A 16,850-nucleotide genomic window follows, 5' to 3' on the forward strand; every position below is an offset into this window, starting at 1 on the left:
TCGTCATTCAATATATCTCCTGCAGGACTTTAAAATGTCACGAAAAATACCGACAAACACTGTTGGTATGATTATGAATTACTCACGTTTCGTCGAAGTACAATAGGAAATAAACAATTACCGCTGTTCTTTATTGCGAAAAAGCAGTTAGTGAGAATGATACAAACACCTTTCCTTGCTATCGCCTGAAATAGGAGGCTTATTGCTTGTTTGGTTTAATTAATTAATAGAATATGATGCAACTGGTATAAAGAATTCTTTTTCCAAACTTTCTATAAAAGAAAGTCTGCTATCAAGACATTGCTTTTGTTCAATTACTTTATTTATGACTGAACATTTTTAAAACTGGAGACACTCGTCCGTGCTCTGCACTGCAGTCGAGCTCTGGCAACGTCGTTCTCTGTTCATTGGCTGACTGTGTTTTGCGAAGTCAGATGCGCAGAACGAACCTAAACTCAGCCACCGTCATAAATGACGCGCACTATATTAGACTGACCTTGCTGTGCAGAAGCTATAGGGCTGGTGTGGCTCCTACATAAACCACGTGACTGTTGGCATAACGTGGCGGGATTTCAAATCAGCGGTCTGCCATCCTATGTTTGTATCGTATTTTACCCACATTTCTCAGTTGACTGCCAAACGCTTCCAACAAAAATTACTTTTTTATTTGCGAAAAATTATGTCAGACCTACATTTGACCTGGATTTGTTCACAGTACCATTTCTGAAATCTAACAAATACATCGAACACCCCTCTGGTGGGCAGCGGGACGAAATTACTACAAACTATCAATTAAAGTAAAATGTCGTTAAAATTCTTTTAAACAGTAAGAGTGGGCTCGTGTCAAAACTTTAAACATTGGATTCGCCGCGTTTTGAGCTCTAGTCACTTATAAAGGAAAATGGGATATGGGAATTATGTCAACTGTTGTTGTTGTGGTCTTCAGTCCTGAGACTGGTTTGATGCAGCTCTCCATGCTATTCTATCCTGTGCAAGCTTCATCTCCCAGTACCTACTGCAACCTACATCCTTCTGAATCTGCTTAGTGTATTCATCTCTTGGTCTCCCCCTACGATTTTTACCCTCCACGCTGCCCTCCAATACTAAATTGGTGATCCCTTGATGCCTCAGAACATGTCCTACCAACCGATCCCTTCTTCTGGTCAAGTTGTGCCACAAACTCCTCTTCTCCCCAATCCTATTCAGTACCTCCTCATTAGTTATGTGATCTACCCATCTAATCTTCCGCATTCTTCTGTAGCACCACATTTCGAAAGCTTCTATTCTCTTCTTGTCCAAACTATTTACCGTCCATGTTTCAGTTCCATACATGGCTACACTCCATACAAACACTTTCAGAAACGACTTCCTGACACTTAAATCTATACTCGATGTTAACAAATTTCTCTTCTTCAGAAACGCTGTCCTTGCCATTGCCAGCCTACAATTTATATCCTCTCTACTTCGACCATCATCAGTTATTTTGCTCCCCAAATAGCAAAACTCCTTTACTACTTTAAGTGTCTCATTTCCTATTCTAATACCCTCAACATCACCCGACTTAATTCGACTACATTCCATTATCCTCGTTTTGCCTTTGTTGATGTTCATCTTATATCCTCCCATCAAGACACCATCCATTCCGTTCAACTGCTCTTCCAAGTCCTTTGCTGTCTCTGACAGAATTACAATGTCATCGGCGAACCTCAAAGTTTTTATTTCTTCTCCATGGATTTTAATACCTACTCCGAATTTTTCTTTTGTTTCCTTTACTGCTTGCTCAATATACAGATTGAATAACATCGGGGAGAGGCTACAACCCTGTCTTACTCCCTTCCCAACCACTGCTTCCCTTTCATGTCCCTAGACTCTTATAACTGCCATCTGGTTTCTGTACAAATTGTAAATAGCCTTTCGCTCCCTGCATTTTACCCCTGCCACCTTTAGAATTTGAAAGAGAGTATTCCAGTCAACATTGTCAAAAGCTTTCTCTAAGTCTACAAATGCTAGAAACGTAGGTTTGCCTTTCCTTAATCTTTCTTCTAAGATAAGTCGTAAGGTCAGTATTGCCTCACGTGTTCCAGTATTTCTACGGAATCCAAACTGATCTTCCCCGAGGTCGGCTTCTACTAGTTTTTCCATTCGTCTGTAAAGAATTCGTGTTAGTATTTTGCAGCTGTTGCTTATTAAACTGATTGTTCGGTAATTCTCACATCTGTCAACACCTGCTTTCTTTGGGATTGGAATTATTATATTCTTCTTGAAGTCTGAGGGTATTTCGCCTGTCTCATAGATTTTGCTCACCAGATGGTAGAGTTTTGTCAGGACTGGCTCTCCCAAGGCCGTCAGTAGTTCCAATGGAATGTTGTCTACTCCGGGGGCCTTGTTTCGACTCAGGTCTTTCAGTGCTCTGTCAAACTCTTCACGCAGTATCATATCTCCCATTTCATCTTCATTTACATCCTCTTCCATTTCCATAATATTGTCCTCAAGTACATCGCCCTTGTATAGACCCTCTATATACTCCTTCCACCTTTCTGCTTTCCCTTCTTTGCTTAGAACTGGGTTTCCATCAGAGATCTTGATGTTCATACAAGTGGTTCTCTTATCTCCAAAGGTCTCTTTAATTTTCCTGTAGGCAGTATCTATCTTACCCCAAGTGAGATAAGCCTCTACATCCTTACATTTGTCCTCTAGCCATCCCTGCTTAGCCATTTTGCACTTCCTGTCGATCTCATTTTTGAGACGTTTGTATTCCTTTTTGCCTGCTTCATTTTCTGCATTTTTATATTTTCTCCTTTCATCAATTAAATTCAATATTTCTTCTGTTACCCAAGGATTTCTACTAGCCCTCGTCTTTTTACCTACTTGATCCTCTGCTGCCTTCACTACTTCATCCCTCAAAGCTACCCATTCTTCTACTACTGTATATCTTTCCCCCATTCCTGTCAATTGTTCCCTTATGCTCTCCCTGAAACTCTGTACAACCTCTGGTTTTTTCAGTTTATCCAGGTCCCATCTCCTTAAATTCCCACCTTTTTGCAGTTTCTTCAGTTTTAATCTACAGGTCATAACCAATAGATTGTGGTCAGAGTCCACATCTGCCCCTGGAAATGTCTTACAATTTAAAACCTGGTTCCTAAATGTCTTACCATTATATAATCTATCTGATACCTTTTAGTATCTCCAGGGTTATTCCATGTATACAACCTTCTATAATGATTCTTAAACCAAGTGTTAGCTATGATTAAGTTGTGCTCTGTGCAAAATTCTACCAGGCGGCTTCCTCTTTCATTTCTTAGCCCCAATCCATATTCACCTACTACATTTCCTTCTCTCCCTTTTCCTACACTCGAATTCCAGTCACCCATGACTATTAAATTTTCGTCTCCCTTCACTATCTGAATAATTTCTTTCATTTCATCATACATTTCTTCAATTTCTTCATCATCTGCAGAGCTAGTTGGCATATAAACTTGTACTACTGTAGTAGGTGTGGGCTTCGAATCTATCTTGGCCACAATAATGCGTTCACTAAGCTGTTTGTAGTAGCTTACCCGCATTCCTATTTTCCTATTCATTTTATCATACAGTAAAGCTGCATGTCAACTATAGGTGCCAAAATTGTCGACTTTAGGAGCAAGTCCATTTTAGAGTATCAATTTTAGGTGCACTTCAAAGGTTCAGTTCCTACTATTTTTACAAAAGTTTAGACTATCAGTTTAAAAAAAATGATATTTTAGATGAAAGGTGAGACTTTGAAGTTTCAGAAAATAATTTTAGAGCCTACATTTATTTAATAGTATTAGAAGGTAGAAAAAAATTCTCTTCATGTGTCGACTATAGGTGCTCTTACCTTATTATAATGTCACTTGTATATACAAAAAGGCGCGTATCTGCAGATGGCTTAACGTTTTTCCGTTTCAGGGTCTGTATCCAACGCTGTCTTCAGTTTTCATCCTTAGGGAACTATGAGTAGGAGCGAGAAACAATTATATTTACTTCTGTAACCGAATTATCACAGATAGTTTCCAAAATGTAATATGAGTCTGACTTTACAGGCATCACTTTCAACACTTTAATTTACGTGATACTCTATTCCAAGCGTAAAAAACATATAAAAGTCACTTCAGCAGATTTTAATAAATGGATCTGCACTATCATAGAAACACTTACACGTGAAATGTAATGCCATTTCCCCCGACAAAACGCTGAGTGCAGCCATAACCGCAACACGAAACAACCATGTTTTGCCAACATTCACGTGCCTTTAGCCCAGAGATGTTGGATCCACGAAAATGACGCCAGGGCCAGTCTATTATATTTATGGTCGAATATATCGCCGCGCGAGGTAGCAGCGTGGTCTCAGGCGCCTTGGCAAGCTTCACGAGGCTCCCCCCGTCGGAGGTTCGAGTCCTCCCTCGGGCATGGTTGTGTGTGATGTTCTTAGCTTAAGTTAGATTAAGAAATGTGTAAGCCTAGGGACCGAGAACCTCAGCAGGTTGGTCCCATAGGAACTTACCACCACCACCTAATAATATTCGTTGATTACCATTCGCTTTTCTACAATGTGACGTATTTGCTGCTTTTAGAGGACTGTATAGTACAAACCCAACAATCCGCCGTTTTGAATCCCACGTTGAAGGCGCTCGTTTACGGAACATATACACTTTTTAATATGCTCTTAAGGTCAACAAATGTACGTTATTTGCGCAGATAGTATTACAGCGTAGTAAACGTATTGACTTACATTTGACATTAAGAGGCAAGCAAATTAAACTAGTTGACTAGACGAGTATTTTGAGATATATACATTCAATTACACTACTTGCCATTAAAATTGCTACACCAAGAAGAAACGCAGATGATAAACGGGTATTCATTGGACAAATATGTTATACTAGAACTGACATCTGATTACATTTTCACGAAATTTGGGTGCAGAGATCGTGAGAAATCAGAACCCAGAACAACCACCTCTGGCCGTAATAACGGCCTTGATACGCCTGGGCATTGGGTCAAACAGAGCTTGGATGGTGTGTACAGGTACAGCTGCCCATGCAGCTTCAAGACGATACCACAGTTCATCAAGAGTAGTGACTGGCGTATTGGGACAAGCCAGTTGCTCGGCCACCACTGAAGAGACATTTTCAGTTGTTGAGAGACCTGGAGAATGTGCTGGCCAGGGCAGAAGTCGAACATTTTCTGTATCCAGAAAGGCCCGTACAGGATCTGCAACATGCGGTCGTGCATTATCCTGCTGTAATGTAGGGTGTCGCAGGGATCGAATGTAGGATAGAGTCACGGGTCGTAACACATCTGAACTGTAACGTCCACTGTTCAAAGTGCCGTCAATGCGAACAAGAGGTGACCGAGACGTGTAACCAATGGCATTCCATACCATCACGCCGGGTGATACGCCAGTATGGCGATGACGCACACACACTTCCAATGTGCGTTCACCGCGATGTCGCCAAACACGGATGCGACCACATGATGCTGTAAACAGAACCTGGATTCATCCGAAAAAATGACGTTTTGCCATTCGTGCACCCAGGTTCGTCGTTGAGTACACCATCGCAGGCGCTCCTGTCTGTGATGTAGCGTCAAGGGTAACCACAGCCACGGTCTCCGAGCTGATAGTCCATGCTGCTGCAAACGTCGTCGAACTGTTGGTGCAGATGGTTGTTGTCCTGCAAACGTCCCCATCTGTTGACTCAGGGATCGAGACGTGGCTGCACGATCCGTTACAGCCATGCGGATTAGATGCCTGTCATCTCGATTGCTAGTGATAGGAGGCCGTTGGAATTCAGCACGGCGTTCCGTATTACCCTCCTGAACCTACCGATTCCATATTCTGTAACAGTCATTGGATCTCGACCAACGCGAGCAGCAATGTCGCGATACGATAAACCGCAATCGCGATAGGCGACAATCAGATTTTATCGAAGTCTCAAACGTGATGGTATGCATTTCTCTTCCTTACACTTGGCATCACAACAACGTTTCACCAGGCAACGCCGGTCAACTGCTGTTTGTGTATGAGAACTCGGTTGGATTCTTTCCTCATGTCAGCACGTTGTAGGTGTCGCCACCGACGCCACCCTTGTGTGAATGCTCTGAAAAGCTAATCATTTGCATATCTTCTTCCTGTCGGTTAAATTTCGCGTCTGTAGCACATCATCTTCGTGGTGTAGTAATTTTAATGGCCAGTAGTGTACATACTACGTAAGTCATACCTTGGTATATGAAGATAGTATCTGACCATGACCGTGCAGCTTTCCTAGAATAAATGATGATTAATTGAAAATCTCAGCTGCCGACAGGTGTTGTTGATATACCTCGATGGGGACAGCTGAAAATGTGAGCCCCGACCGGCACTCGAACCCGGGATCTCCTGCTTACATGGGAGACGCTCTATCCATCCGAGCCACCGAGGACACAGATTAATCTATTAGATACATTACGTATGTAGATGGTGTACAGACCGGGTTGTGGGTCTCACGGGAAGCGTGCAAGGGATAAATCCCTGTAGTCACGTTATTCATCTGCGTCCTCGGTGGCTCAGATGGATATAGCGCCTGACATGTAAGCAGGAGATCCCGGGTTCGAGTGCCGGTCGGGGCTCACATTTTCAGCTGTCCCCATCGAGTTATATCAACAACACCTGTCGGCAGCTGAGATTTTCAATTAATTATCGCCGCGCGGGATTAGCCGAGCGGTCTATAGCGCTGCAGTCATGGACTGTGCGGCTGGTCCCGGCGGAGGTTCGAGTCCTACCTCGGACATGGTAGTGTGTGTTTGTGTTTTGGGATAATTTAGGTTAAGTAGTGTGTACGCTTGGTGACTGATGACCATAGCAGTTAAGTCCCATTATATTTCACACAATTAATTATCATTCATACGTTGGTGTTCTAAATATTGACCAAGTACAGTTAAAATGCGTTACCAGTATAGTATTTTCTGGTTTATACACTGAAGCGCCAAAGAAATTGATATAGGCGTGCATATTCAAATACAGAGATAAGTAACCAGGCAGAATATGCGCTGTGGTCGGCAACGCTTATATAAGACAACAAGTGTCAGGTGCAGATGTTAGATCGGTTACTGCTGCTGCAATGGCACGTTATCAAGATTTAAGTGGGTTTGAACGTGCTGTTATAGTCGGCGCACGAACGATGGGACCCAGCATCTCCGAGGTAGCGATGAAGTGGGGATTTTCCCGTACGACCATTTCCAGAATGTGCCATAAATATCAGGAATCCAATAAAACAACAAATGTCTCATCGATACGGCCAGAAAGAGATCCTGCAAGAACGGCCCCAATACGAATGAAGAGAATCATTCAACGTGGCACAAGTGCAACCCTTTCGCAAATTTCTGGGCCATAGAAGTGTTAGCGTATACTGTAAAGTACCGTCCTGAGTTCACACTGCCAAGTCCGGCAGTCAGTTTATCGCCACATCACATCCTTGCTGTTCGTAGACTCACAGAACCGACTCCAGGGTCGGCAGCTCCGGCCTGTCTCCTCGGCTTCGGCATATCGGGGACTCCCACCACAGGGCTCGCGTCAGCGACAGTCTTTCGCAGAGCAGCGTAGCATTGGATGACTGCTTTTATGATCGATGAAATTTCAAACGATATGTTACAACATGTCTTTGTTTCTTTTTTTTTTTTTAAATAAGAACCTAACATATTGTATTGTCCTTGAAACCTGAACGACACCGGATCTCCTAATGGTGCAAAATTCCTATGTAACGATGCACTTCAACATTAGACAACGAGAGAAAATAATGTACACCTACTAAAAGAGTCCTTTATCTCTAATACCTGTGTTCAAAAGATAGTCCAATACGCTATTAATGCGATATGGGCATTCGGAGCCGAAGGTCCGCTGGTGTACCCGGATGACTGCAAGACACAAAGCTTTACGCCTCTTCTGGGCCTGTCAACACCGATATTGGACTGCTGATGACTGGAAACATGTTGCCTGGTCGGACGAGTCGCGTTTCAAATTGTATCGAGCGGATAGACGCGTGCGGGTACGGAGACACCCTCATCAATCCATGGACCCTGTAAGCCAGCAGGGGACTGTTCAAGCTGGTGGAGACTGTGCAGTGTTGTGGTGCATCTGATCACCTTCACATTGTGCATTCCGACGGACTTGGGCTATTCCAGCAGGACAATGCGACACCCCACACGACCAGAATTGCCACACAATGGCTCCAGAAAAACTCTTCTGAGTTGAAACACTTCCGCTGGCCACCAAACTCCCCAGACATGAACATTATTGAGGGTATCAGGGATGCCTTGCAACGTGCTGTTTAGAAGAGATCTCCACCCACTTGTACTTTTACGGATTTATGGTATCATTCCTTTCCAGCACTACTTCAGACATTAGTCGGGTCCATGTCACGTGGTGATGCGGCATGGACTCACAGAGATCCCGCACGACATTAGGCAGGTGTACCAGTTTCCTTGGCTCTTCAGTGTATATGGTACATCTACTTAAGTTTACGATAAGTAAGAGTTCCATTCGCAGACAATTACGGAATAATGTTAAAATCGAACACAACAGGCATAAATATTTCATGTCAGCACAAGAGGGAATTGCATGAGTGCTCAAAGTACATTACCGATCCCAATTTTATTGACTATTTCAAAAACTTAAAAAGAAATCTGTCAGAAGTTATTTAAAATAATAATCATCTGCAGGAAGATCAAAATAAACATACTTCTCGTATATATAATTCCATTAGCATCGCTCTGTATGCACGTCTATTTCTAAAACAAATAGTAAAAGCTTTTTTACTTACATCACATAGGTATTTGCTCGAGTTTGGTGTCCAATCTTGGCGCCTTGAATTTACAGGCCACCTTTTCCGCCTATCTATATCTAAACGTAAGCGATAAAACTTGTAGCGACCATGTCTGCTACTATTTGATCAGTTTGGAACTGCACACTCAACCATTTGACTCTGTGGAAAAATAAAATTAAACAAAATTATCTTAACTCACATTCCTAAGCCACGCGAAGCTTACAATACTGACCTCGGATTGGGATTCAAAATGGCGGATTGTTCAGCTCGGTATATCCAGTGCTTTAGTTGCTATGAACAGAGAACATTTATACAAGGTGAGCCACCTAAGACACTCCAGATGAATCACTCAGACACTTTGTAACTCGTTATGTTTTTTGTTGTGTTCTGCAAACTGAGCCGGCCGCTGTGGCCGAGCGTTTCTAGGCGCTTCAGTCCGGAACCGCGCTGCTGCTACGGTCTCAGATTCGAATCCTGCCTCGGGCATGGATGTGTGCGATGTCCTTAGGTTGGTTAGGTTTAATTAGTTCTAAGTTCTAGGAGACTGGTGACCTCAGATGTTAGGTCCCATAGTGCTTAGAGCCATTTGAACCATTTTGTAAACTGAGCTCGTTTTCTGTTTATTAACTTCGAGCGATAGCGTGCGCGCGCCTGTGTGTGTGTGTGTGTGTGTGTGTGTGTGTGTGTGTGTGTGTGTTATCCTGAACAATTGAAGTGGTGTGACTGTGTATCCTGAACAATTGAAGTTGTGTGACTGTGAAAACACTATATGATTAAATGAGTCGTCAAAACTATCTGGAAATGAGTAACTGTATTTTTAATGAACTTTTAACAAATTAATTAGAAAACTAGAAGCTGTATCCTGCGAAATTCTGTATTACGCAGTGCTGCAATGCGTGATGTAGCACTAGATGACTTGCAGTTCCAACACACAAAGCTAATAGGTTAAAAATTCTACGTAAAATTAGAAAACGAGTTTTGAAAGAATAACTGTCCAAAATGCTTTCCTAGAAGTGCCCTGAGAATTCACGTGCGCATACTAACTAAACAAATTTCCAAACGTTAGATAATACACACGCAAATGAAGTCTGTCTAAGGAAGAACGCAATCTGATCTGAATATTTCCCAAGTTGAACCTGATATAAATATTGAAATGTAATACATAAGTGTGAATGACTATAGCGTGTCTTGATTGATGTTAATTTGGCCCTAACAAATTTTGTGATTTACCAATAGGAACGGGAAATGGCTAGTGCCCGAAACTGATAAACATGAAAGTACAGCGCAGCAGCAAACCTGATGAAGCAAATAAAGTTTCGCGCACCGCACTGTAAGGATGTGCAACTTTGCTAAACAGATCACGTCTCAGTTTAAACCTCTGTGTTCCGAAAAGTGCAGTGCAGTGATACATAAATTTTCATGACGAGACGGTGGTGGATATCTCATGTCTTCACGAGAGGTTGGGATTTCATTGTAAGCCTGATGTTTCAATTTACCCCACAAGTAAAAGTCCAGAGGCATTAGGTCTGGCGAACGAGCAGACCATTTTGTGCATTTTGTGTTGCCAGACCGACTAATCCAAAGATCTTAAAATGAGTTGTACAGAACTTCATTAATTCTCCGTGCAGACTGTGTACGATATCTACGGTGTTGTTACTAAATGACTTGTCGTTTGACCAATTGGATGTCTTATGCTAATAGTGGCAGTACCTCTGTTGTAAAATCAGCCGGCCGAAGTGGCCGTGCGGTTAAAGGCGCTGCAGTCTGGAACCGCAAGACCGCTACGGTCGCAGGTTCGAATCCTGCCTCGGGCATGGATGTTTGTGATGTCCTTAGGTTAGTTAGGTTTAACTAGTTCTAAGTTCTAGGGGACTAATGACCTCACCAGTTGAGTCCCATAGTGCTCAGAGCCATTTGAACCATTTCTGTTGTAAAATCAACTCACCCTTCCGCTTTTTACGTTCCCATCAACAACATGGGATCAGTAATTCGATTATTTAGAGGACCACACCACACGCTGGCTGAACGTGGTCCTTATTTGTCCACTTCTCTTAACAACTACGAGTTTTCAGCGGATCAGTAGCCCGCGTTGCGATGATAATAACGTGCTCATGATTTGTAAATGATGCTTCATCCGTAAATAACATTTTGGTCAAGAACATATCATCTATTTGCAGTTTCCGTAGCCCCCATTCGGAGAATTGTTACTCTTCGTCGAAAGTCATCGCCTTGGAGCTCTTGGTGAAGTAACATGTAGTATGGATGAATTTTGTCGGAATGTAGTATACGCAGAACATTTCTTTGATTCCAGTCTCGCATCGAGCTGTCTTGTACTAACACGTGGACTGTGTGATACAGACGCTGTCAGTTGCGTGTCGCTTGTCGGTTGCTCATTTGAACAGTTTACGTTTTATTATACCGACGTTTCCTGTTTCCTGAAATGTTTATCTGATATTTGAAAAGGGTGTTACACGATCAGGACATCTCTCAGCATACGATCCAACTGCTGCTCTCATATTCTTGTGACATTCGCCGTAAATAAAAGCCGTATCAACTTTCTCAGCTTTTGCGCAAAACATTGTGAAGACCTGACAACTTTCCGAAGATTTCGTCTACTCGCTATGACAGCGAACCACAGCTAACTGTCTTCATACAGCAGATACACGAAACCTGCAGTGAGTGGAATGTTGTTTCTATTCGATGGTCTTCGTGCAACAGATAAACACACGAAACCTCCAGTGAGAGGAATGTTGTTTACATTCGACGTATCACTAAAGCAACCACGTAGTGTACCCATTGTTTGTCGCTGATACTCCATAATTAAAGGACCCTCGTACATATTAGAGCTGAATACGTTGTACGCATCTTCAAACGTAGCATTAAATGGTAAATAGTAATAACACTGCAAACCTCTTAAGGGGGGTAGGACGTCAAACGGGTCGACGTGGAGCAGGAGAGGCACCAAAGGACATTTTAATTTACACTGTCTATACTTTTACAAATAAATTCGTAAAACTTTGCTAGCATGACCAGGAAGGATTCAGGTTCAAATGGCTCTGAGCACTATGGGACTCAACTGCTGTGGACATAAGTCCCCTAGAACTTAGAACTACTTAAACCTAACTAACCTAAGGACATCACACACATCCATGCCCGAGGCAGGATTCGAACCCGCGACCGTAGCGGTCGTGCGGTTCCAGACTGTAGCGCCTTTAACCGCTCGGCCACTCCGGCCGGCAGGAAGGATTCAGGATTCACACTCATAGCAGTCGAAGTTCAAAAACATAACAAAACAATTTTTCTTTACATGTGAAATTTCATCATATTTTCACTTGGTATTAGCTGCATTTGTTGCTGTAGGTACACTTTTCTTCATAAGTAAGAGAGGTTCTTCGATGAATTTTGCACAGCATACAAACCATACTTACAGGTGTGTGAAACTCCAGAATTTACCAAATCTGTCGTAAAAATTGAGATAATTAACTATAAAATTCGAGTTTTCTCTAAACATGAAGTTTAAAATATAACAGCTCATTCATCTTTTCATAAATTAAATAAATTCTAGAGTTTCATACACCTGTAAGTATGGTTTGTAAGCTGTGCAAAATTCATCGAAGAATCTCTCTTAGTTATGAAGAAAAGTGTGCCTATAGCAACAAATGCAGCCAACAGTAAGTGAAAAAAATCATGATATTTCACATTTAAAAAATATTATTTTTTCTTGTTTTTGAACTTCCTCTGCTATGAGTGTGAATTCTGAATCCTTCCTGCTCATGCTGACAAAGTTTTATGAATTTATTTGTAAAAGTATAGACAGTGCAAATTAAAATGTCCTGTGGTGCCTCTCCTCCTCGAAGTCGGCCGGTTTGAAGTCCTACCCACCTTAAAGTAATAAAGATGAGTATCATATCTCCTCTACCCCTCCACCTACGAAGAAATGATGGACACCACACTATGTCCCCCTTCAAGATAAGCAGATTTCGTTCCAAAGATTTGTCTTCTGCCGCTAAAAGTGGCTGAATTATTCAGGTGACCCATTTAAGTGCCGCACCCTGTAGACACGAATGCTACCCTCTCTTATCCCTTTCCACCGTGAACAGTTTTTTAAAAAGAGAATAGTGAATTAACTTTGATTCTCCCACTATTTTGATATGTTAGACTACAAACAAAAATTGTAAAAAATTCGTCCACCAAAAATTCAACGAGAAAAATACCAACAGGATCATACGCGTCAGTTTTTATGTGATATTAGTTGTCCTGTGACTTACTGTCACATATTTAATGTTCTGACAAAAGGTAGTTAACAAAGGTTCTTCTTATTCTATTTTTACTTACAACACGCGTGCAAAACTTAAGGACGAACATAACTTTCGTATGATGAGGCACTGCTGGTGTTGCGCTCTACCAAAACCACGGTTCGTTAGTTTTGGTACAATCCATAAATGACGTAGTAGATGGCAGAATTTCCGGTAGTATTGATAGGGAAAGAAACTTAAATGATCGTGTGAGAGAAAAAGTGGGAGCCGAAGAGTTTAGTTTGTTTATTTTGCACATAATTACAATCGTATGTCGCTCAGTGTTAGTCCACTGTGTATTTTATACCCTTAAAAATATAAAATGCGTTGTATAAGTAATAAAAATTAGTTGACTGCGTGACTTGTATGTTTTCATACAAACAGTTACTTTTGATGACAGTACAATAAACGTAAAAAAATGTACATAATAATTATTGTAATACTGTACTGAATCTAAAGTTCTTTTTGTCTTGCTCAAAGACAAGCATTTCCTGTTATTATCGATAAACGTGAAGGTTGTTTACGAATAAGAGAAACACAGTTTATATAAGCTCGACAAAGTGTTAAACCGAAGTTAGTTTATTTTTTTAATTGAAGGAAACTGCGTTTTCTAGCGCTATATGATAGTTCTATATTGCTATTAATTTTTACTACGAAATCCATCCGTTTCACGTCATAAATCAATAATTGTTGACAAAAACCTGAATTAAACATTGAAAATGTAGATTTTGCTATAAATTCTGTTTATTTCTTTGGAATAAACAGGAGGATAATTATGTAGAGCAAGAATGTTCCATAGATTATGCAGCCCTCACTCCGGTTCTAGACGGTTCCGGTCTCTAGTGGAAACTATTAAGACACTATCAGAGACGCAAACAAAGTAATCGTAATGAGGTAACGCCCGATACGTATGCAACACAACAGACATACAGGTAACACGGTTACGAACTTAACTGATCAAGGCTACAAGGAAAACTGCTGTAATGTACGCTTTCTTATTGTAGTCCACAGTAGCCTACTGTTGTTTTACGAATTAGGACCATTCACAGAAAGAACAGCTACCGGGCAGCACAGAAGATAGCTGAAATAAATATACAGTGATACGAACAGACAATAATTAATTTTTTTTTCTTTCATAATGTGGGCCACGACGAACTGATGGCCTAAGTGTTGTAGTGAAAGGAGGCATAATGTTGCCTAGGTGTACTGACCATCAAATCTTTGATCATGGTACTCTCACTGGTCTGCGTAATTGTGGGACTGCACCCATTTTTTTCAGGCGTGGATTTGGCCCTAACTTCATTTTTATGGATGACGATGTGCGACCGCATCGAATGGCGCAGGTCCTGGAGCTCTTGCAGTGAGAGGATATTCGGCGAATGGCTTGGCATGCTCCTTCCCCCGATTTAAATGCCAACGACCACGATCGTGATGCTTTGTGGAGCTATATTGCAGCACGTCGATATGTGCCAACGAACGTCTAGTAGTTGCGAAAGCCGTTGGTGGAGAAATGAAACGCCCAACCATAAGAACTCTTTCTTCTTCTTCTTTTAGTGTTCAGACCTGAGGTTGGTTTGCAGGAGAGCGCCATTCCTCTATTCTGTGTGCCTTCCTCTTCATTTCCACGTGTGTTACATCCAACGTTATTCATGATCTGTTGCATGTATGATATCCTTGGTCGCCCCCGCCGATTCCTTCCCTCAGTAGCTCCTTCTGCTATTGTTCCAATGATGATGTTGTGTCGCAGGATGTGCCCTACAAGTTTGTCCCTTCTTATTTGGATGTGCCTCCAGAGAACTCTGGTTTCCTGCACTTCTAAGCACCTCTTCATTTGTTACTTTGTCTCTCCCGCTGATCTTCATCCTTCTATAGCACCACATCTCCAGGGCCTCTAGCCGTTTTCTCTCTTCTCTTCTCATTGTCCAAGTTTCACATCCGTAGAAGGCCACACTCCAAACGAAAGCTTTCACGATATGTTGCCTTATTTTCAGACTGATGTTCTTGGTGGTGAGTAAGTTCCTCCTCAGATTGAATGAAATTTTGGCCTTTGTATTCTGCTCGCAATTTCTTTCCGGCTTCTACCATCCCTCGGGTTTTGCTTCCCAGGTAGACAAATTCCTCCATCACTTCCAGCTACTCTGTACTAATTCTCATTCTCGGAGGTTCATATTCTGCTTCTGTACTGAATACTGTCACTTTAGTCTTTTTCTTATTTATTCTCATTCCATACTGATTGCATAGAATCGTTTGCATTGTTCTGAGGATTTCCTCTAGATCTTCTTTTGCCTCCGTGACTATAGCAGTATCATCTATATAACGTAGCATGTCTATATTGTGCCCATTAATTTTGATCCCTACCACAGTAGCTTCTTGAACTTGGTCTATAGCTTTACCAACCTCAAATGTATTCGCAGTTGCGAATATGAACCACCTCCAGCTGTACGATGGAATGACGACAGTGAAAATTTGTGCCCGACCGGGATTCGAACTTGGGTTTCTCCCTTTACACGAGCAATCGCTTTAACTACAGTAAGGCTCATACATTAAGGACAAAGCTGATACATGTTGAAACAACGCTCTGGTGGGCAGTTTGCGGGTTTAAATCACCTCGGCGTATGTCTATGCGGTGCATTTGACCTGCAGTCGTCGCACGGTGGCGCTGGCAGCAGTCCATATACGCAGAGGTGTGTTGATGCATGTCAGAGTACGGCGCAGCCAGTAAGTGTGCAGACGTTTTCAGACGTGCTAATGGTGACTGTGTGTTGAAAATGGCTCAAATAACACATACTGATGACGTTATGAGGGGTAGAATACTAGGGAGATTGGAGGCTGGTCAAACACAGCAGGTCATTGTAGCGGCACTCCATGTGCCACACAGTGTGATCTCAAGATTATGGCAACGATTCCAGCAGACAGGAAACGTGTCCAAGCGCTACAGTAAGGTAAGTCCACACTGTACAAGACGTGCACAAGAAGACCGATATCTCACCATCAGTGCCCGCAGACGGCCACGGATTACTGCAGGTAGCCTTGCTCGGGACCTTACCGCAGCCACTGGAAAAGTTGTCTCCAGACGACTGAACAGACATGGTTTGTTCGCCCAGAGACCTGCAAGGAGCATTCCACTGACACCTGGTCACAGGACAGCCCGTAAGACCTGGTGTCAAGATCACAGTACATGGTCGTTAGAACAGTGCTCCCAGTTTATGTTCACGGACGAGTCCAGGTATAGTCTGAACAGTGATTCTCGCCGGGTTTTCATCTAGCGTGAACCAGGAACCAGATACCAACCCTTAATGTGCTTGAAAAGTATGTATGTATATCGTAGTTTGATGGAGTGGGGTGGGATTATGATTGGTGCTCGTACACCCGTGCATGTCTTTGACAGATGAACTGTAACAGGTCAAGTGTATCGGGACGTCATTTTGCACCAGTATGTCCGCCTTTTCAGCGGTGCAGTTGGTACCACCTCCCTCCTGATGGATGATAACGCACGGCCCCACCGAGCTGCCATCGTGGAGGAGTACCTTGAAACAGATGAGGCAAATGGAGTGGCCTGCCTGTTCTCCAGACCTAAACCCCATCGTGCACGTCTGGGATGCTCTCGATCGCCGTATCGCTGCACGTCTTCAAACCCCTACGACACTTCAGGAGCTCCGACAGGCACTGGTGCAAGAATGGGAGGCTATACCCCAGCAGCTGCTCGACCAACTGATCCAGAGTATGCCAACCCGTT

At 42.5% G+C, this 16,850-nt stretch overlaps 1 protein-coding gene across 2 annotated transcripts in view; it reads left to right on the forward strand.

Moving 5' to 3' along the window:
* Nucleotides 1-16,850, forward strand: part of LOC124717158 (ammonium transporter Rh type B) — a 220,662-nt gene that overhangs the window by 89,920 nt on the left and 113,892 nt on the right. The gene's annotated exons all lie outside the window — the stretch shown is intronic.

This window comes from Schistocerca piceifrons, chromosome 9, assembly GCF_021461385.2.
Source record: "Schistocerca piceifrons isolate TAMUIC-IGC-003096 chromosome 9, iqSchPice1.1, whole genome shotgun sequence".
NCBI lineage: Eukaryota > Metazoa > Arthropoda > Insecta > Orthoptera > Acrididae > Schistocerca > Schistocerca piceifrons.